Genomic DNA, 6,738 nt, shown 5'->3' with positions numbered 1-6,738 from the left:
TGGAATCTCTAGCGCGAGCATTTTCTCCCACCGTTGCATTTGGTTGTCTTTTTAAAGACAGATCACATGCTATGATTTTTTGTGGCGGATATTCTTGAGTTGAGGTTGATTTCATGTAATCGAATAAACTATCTGTTAGTAAAGTCGTCCCAGGAACGCAACTCATCAATATTGGCAATATCATTTTAAAGTCTTCTACTTTAAAATGTATAATACATGTCTGAATTGCCGATATAAATGAGTCATATTAATTAAATTATTAGAAGAATTTTTTGCTAAGCAACAATAAAATCTAGAATTATTTTGTATTTTGACAACGACACCCGACTTGGGCGTCGAAACGTTAATAAAATCATTTTTTGGTAAAATTTTGGCTTATTTCCCATTGAAAATAGTTGATTATAAAAATGCCCAAGAAAATAGTTTCAGAACACGGGTTTAAGTTATCTTCGGCTATCTGCAGGGCCGCCGAGAGGGATGAGCGGGCCCCAGTAAGAAGTGAAGAGCGGGCCCCCGGCAAAAAGTGAAAAACTAATTTAATTTAATTTAATTTTTATAGAAATAAAATTATGAATAATAAGTAATAAGAAACATTTCAAATATAACTTTTATTAAATTATGATTCTATTTTTATAATAGTGAAAATATTTGCAGTATCGGCATTTTTTGAGTTTTTTGATTGGCAAAGATGTTTATAATTTTCGAAAAATCGCATGTTTTTACTAAACATTATCAATGCACAAAGTTGCTTGTAGTCCAGAAAGCCACTGCGCATCCGCTAGGAAAAATATTCTAATTCGGATTTTTTGCACAATCTTGCTCAAGAAGGACCCCTTTTAACAAATTTGCATGTTGCCAGGACCAAAAGTTGGTCAAAAATTTTTTAAACGTTTTTTTTTTGTTTTTTTCCTACAATTATTTTTTTTGCATGGAACAAAATTTTTTTAGATTTTTTGGATCATTCCAAACAGAAAAGGTCTTTAGTGACTTTTCTCTAAAGTTGATAGTTTTTGACATATAAGCGATTAAAAATTGAAAAATTGCGAAATCGGCCATTTTTAACCCTCAAAAACTATGTGAAAAACTGAAAATTTGAATGTTGCCAAGGTAAGTAGATATTCTTTAAACATCGATTGATGAAATCCCGAAGAGCTTTTTGGAATACAGTATCAAAAACCCCTTTGTTTTTTAATTTCCAATCAAGCGTGCGCGACACTATTTTCCACCGTTTCATGTTTATACAGAATGGTGCAAATGAAAGGAATAAATTCGTTATTTCGTAAACCGGTGACTTTAAGGAAAAGTCCCAAAACAGGTCGGTTTTTATTTTTAAGTTATGATATTGTGGCATATATAGTATACTAGTGACGTCATCCATCTGGGCGTGATGACGTAATCGATGATTTTTTTAAATCAGAATACGGGTCGTGTGCTGGCTCATTTGAAAGGTTCTTCAATTCTCTATTCAGTAATATAAACATGTACATAATTATTTATACAGGGTGTCCAAAAAATTTTTATTAAATTAAATCATTTGGCAAATTGACAAAAAAATTAAATTATTGGACACCCTGTATAAATTATTATGTAAATGTTTATATTACTGAATAGAGAATTGAAGAACCTTTCAAATGAGCTAGTACACGACCCCTATTCTCATTTAAAAAAAATCATCGATTACGTCATCACGCCCAGATGGACGACGTCACTAGGTCACAATATCATCACTTAAAAATAAAAATCGACCTGTTTCGGGATTTTTCCTTAAAGTCGCCGGTTTACGAAATAACGAATTTATTCCTTTCATTTGCACCATACTGCATACACATGCAACGGTGGAAAATAGTGTCGCGCACGCTTGATTAGCAATTAAAAAACAAAGGAGTTTTGAATACTGTATTGCAAAAAACTCTTCGGGATTTCATCAATCGATGTTCAAAGAATATCTACCTACCTTGGCAACATTCCAATTTTCAGTTTTTCACATAGTTTTTGAGGGTTAAAAAGGCCGATTTCGCAATTTTTCAATTTTTAATCGCTTATATGTCAAAAACTATCAACTTTAGAGAAAAGTTACTAAAGACCTTTTCTGTTTGGAATGATCCAAAAAACCTAAAAAAATTTTGTTCCATGCAAAAAAATAATTTTAGGAAAAAAAACAAAAAAAAAAACGTTTAAAAAATTTTTGACCAACTTTTGGTCCTGGCAACATGCAAATTTGTTAAAAGGGGTCCTTTTTGAGTAAGATTGTGCAAAAAATCCGAATTAGAATATTTTTCCTAGCGGATGCGCGGTGGCTTTCTGGACTATTGACCAGATAATCGATTCTGTTTCATTGTAGATCTCATAGCATTTTTACGCGAGAAAGAAAACTAAAGGATCATTTCCCTTTTGCGACTACCACCGGTAATGTGCAAAATATTATTGACGCGATAACGACGTTAGGAAGTAATGATTCCAATTTGGGATGTTTTGTTTTATTAAGTAAATCTATTGGAGAAAGGTGAGATTCACAATTATTCTGCTTGTATATCGCTCTATCGTCTTCTTTATAAAACTCGCGCAATATATCAATTTTCTTTCTTGACCTTCGGATGACAAAGCGGGGTAAATTGTGACCCCAGCGTATGTTTTTCTTTAATAAATTCAAAAGTATTTTCAATTTTTAACTCATTATTTTTTTATTTGACTTTAATATCATTCTAGATATCCTCATATTTTGAAATAAAAAAAATTTCTTATATTTTACGAATAAAAAATATATTCTGAAGTTGATGTTTAGTAAAATACTGTCTATTATGTGTAATTTCAAGTAGTTTTACGCTAATGACGTCGACTTTGCAAAGTAACAAGACACTTACTCAACATACACACTACACATGACACTAATACTCATGTTGTGACTGGCTGAATGACATAAAGTCCATGCCATAAAAAAAAATTAAAAAAAAAACCTTTATTTTTTTGTTAATTGTCATTTTTGACATTTTTGACCTGGGGTCATTTTCCCCCCCTTGGTCATCCGTGTAACAAAAAAAGGTTGGTAATCGGAAGGTTAATATTGGCGTTATCTTCATCTCAGAATGTCCATAAATGTTAAATAGGGAATGAATTTCAATTGCCGCATTAAATATTCTGGTTAAGTTGCTTATTATACAATCTACGATAATATTAAATATTGTGTCGGGCTCAAAATTATCAGTCGCCTCAATACTAGGCCCTATATTTCAAAATAGAGTTAAAGGTCATATTAAATAAATATAGCTTCTAAACGCATTCATTATGCACATACAGTCAGGAGTAAAAAAAACGGGAAAAATTACGTCTTGGTTTGGTCGACGCCGGGCCCCGGTAAAATGTACCGGCTGTACCCCCCTCTTGGCGGGCCTGGTTATCTGTATGTTAAGATTTTGCTGATTTCGGTTAGATGTATCATATGTCGTGTTAACTAATGACCTTCCAAGATAATTAATATCGCGTTAATGTCTTGAAAAGCCTAAAAAATAACACACAGGTTATACGAGAGCAAGTACCCACAGTTCTCGCACCAGATTGACAGGTACAGTACAGTAGTACCTGCTAATCGGGCATTCTGCAGGCTCATATTCGTCATTCTTTTCGTCGACCGCGTAGGAAATGAGTATTTGGTGTTTTGTAGCTTGCTTGTAGCGAGGATATCCAAGCCGTTGGGTGTGTCAAACAGAGACAATGATTAACCGTGCAATTAAAGACACCGAACAACTAGCCCAGAAGTGAGAACTAGGGAAAGAAATTATAAAAATTTCATGATGTCACCACACCTTTATAAGGTATTAATGACCGAGGGGGAGGATCTAGAAGAAGGTTATGTTAAAACCAGGTAGACCGAGAATAAGTTGAAGCGAATATGTCAAAACTGTTTTAATTTAAGTTCGTCCTTATATAAGTCCTTATATAGTTCGAATAAAAAGCCTGATTTTTAAGTTTTTTAGTCATCTTTAAACTTTTCGTTCAATAACATTCTTTAAAAAAAAGTTGAAGTAAGTACCTCTGTTATAAAAATAAAGATTGATTTGTACCATCGTTGGTCAATTTAAGTCCAATATATAAAGAAATCATTCTACACACACGATCGATCTGACAAGTAGACATTCCCCTTTGAAAATAAACCTTATTTTCGTCAATCTGATTTTCAGCTTTGCGAAACATTCGAATAAATGGCGCTCAAAATGGTTTGTGGAAATCATATATATTTTTATCTTGGCAATAATTCGTAACATAACTCAACCGTGTTTCAAACCGAATAAAATTTGGCTCTATGTGTATATTCACTGAACTAACCACAATTATGTGTTTACACGGTAAAAAATATAATAAACAAGAGGAAGTATATTACAAATTTTCTTTTCGTTTCCAGGATTCTGTCTAGAGGCATTGTAGGTCCTTAGCTAAATGACGTCTTCCTCCACTTTCTGCTAGACATAGCTTTTTCTTCATACATAGCCTTCCCTCCTTATGTAACATTGGGCGCACTTACGTTTCTTAGCCAAAATTGAAATATGGCTGATTGGCTGTATCAGCGCATCCTCTTCTGTTTTATTCCTTCGAAATTTCCTGTACAAGTATTTTCCAAAGGTCTGTTCGACATTTCCCCATCTCAAGCCAATTCTTTTATGATATCCTGTTACAGTTCTTCTTCAGCAATTATCCGGTCTTCCTCTTCTTCATTCCGTTGGTACTCGAGTGTGTGGTTATATCATTTTAGTCTTTCCTTAGTGTATGTCCAATCCATTTCCATTTCCTTCTTATAATTGTGACTATTATTTTCTCTTGTTTTGTTTTTTTCCAGATTTCCAGATTTTCTTCATGGATGTTGTACTCTTCTCTTTTCTACGTCTAATCTACTAGCGCATTTTTTCATGATTAAACGCAGATATTAGTAAAGTTATCGACTTCCTCTATTTATCTACCATTTATTTTAATTTTAGTTTCTTGGCTGTTGTTTTTTAAGAATTTCGGTTTTCTGTATTTATCTTCCCCCTTAGGCCCATTACACTGGAGCATTTTTTTAGAAGACGGGTCGGGGACAGTACTCATCCTTGTTTAGCTTCGTTTTATATAGCTAGTTCTTCTTCCATTTTTTCCCGCATGTTCTAGTCGGCCTGTGTCTCCCTTATAGAATAATCTGACCAGGTTGATGTATTTCATCGGTAGACTATGTAGTTTCAGAATCTTCCACATTTGTTTCTTGTCTTGCTCTGGCATCAGTCTGTTTAATATGATATTGGACAATATTTTTGATTTGGCGCTCAGCAGTGTACTCTATTAGTAGGTTATCACTTCCAGCGGCTTTGTAATTTTTTAGCAGTTTCAGTGCATTTTGTGTTTCTTCTGTGTAATTTCTGTGCTTACGTTTAACTCCTGTATTTAATTTTCTTCGTCCACATCTGGTGTTGCCTCGTGTTTGCAGTATATGCCTTCAAAGTGATCTTTCCATCTTTGTATTATTTCATGTTTTGCTTTCATTATATTTCCTTGATTTTCTTTGACTTGTTTACTACTTCTTAGTGTTTTCCCGGTCAAATTTCGTAGGATGGTGTTTTGAAATCTTTTTTCTACGCAGCTCTTCCTGACATGTTCAGCATATCATGTACGCAATTTCTTTTTTCTGTTCTTTTCTTGCTTTTTAAATATTATATTTTTTAAAAGATGAAGTTTTTCAATTCTAATAGTAATATTAATAATATTGAAAATATTAAAAATATTACTAAAAGATTTTTAAATTGAAAAACTTATTGGTACACTTTCCTGGTGACGCCTTCTACAATTTGCAAGCCAAATGGATGCTGCAGTGAAGACAAAGGGAAGGAATTCTACACTATGCAATTCACATCCCCCGTCTGCAGCTTGGTAAAGTTCCAACGGAAAATGCACCTAGTTACTCTACGGAGTAATACGACTATAAAATAAAAATATATACCATTTTTATTCAGTTGCAATGCGAAGGCAAAACAATCTTACTTTTCAATCAGAATACGGAGCGCAATCCAGCTCTCTGAATAGCGATTTTCGATTCTTATTGGAATCTCATCGGAGAGAGCGCAGGCTTGTTCTCCATATCCTAACTGACCAGCACCGAGAGCTTTTCCCACACATTGCAACCGAAACAAATAGGGTAGGTGACTAGCGTCATCTGGCAGTTGAAAGATGAAGTTTTTTAATCCTAATAGCAACATTAATAATATTGAAAATATTAAAAATATTACTAAAAGATTTTTAAATTGAAAAAGTTATATTTAATATTTTCAATATTAAAAATACCAAGTTTCTTGTAAAAGGTATATATTAAAATACCCTAAATAAGGGTCACAATACAAAACGTTTTCGGATTAAGGAATCCATCATCAGTGTTTAAAAGCCCTAAAATTAAGTATAACAAATTTGCATGCCTGAGCCACCAAAATGTATCGGGTAAAAACCCTTTAAATGTAAATAATAAGGATATTTTACATATTTATATAAAATTCATTGGATGATATAGATAAACCTGGATGTTACCCAGGGCAACACAGGACTCTCCCCACGTGGTTGGAACTTTTTTTGGAGAAAACCTCACATATTGGATTTCAATGGCCAAAATATCCTTATTATTTACATTTAAAGGGTTTTTACCCGATACATTTTGGTGGCTCAGGCATGCAAATTTTGTTATACTTAATTTTAGGGCTTTTAAACACTGATGATGGATTCCTTAATCCG

This window comes from Diabrotica virgifera, chromosome 7, assembly GCF_917563875.1.
Source record: "Diabrotica virgifera virgifera chromosome 7, PGI_DIABVI_V3a".
Lineage (NCBI taxonomy): Eukaryota > Metazoa > Arthropoda > Insecta > Coleoptera > Chrysomelidae > Diabrotica > Diabrotica virgifera.
The sequence above is the reverse complement of the archived record's forward strand: the minus strand, read 5'-3'. Positions refer to the sequence as shown.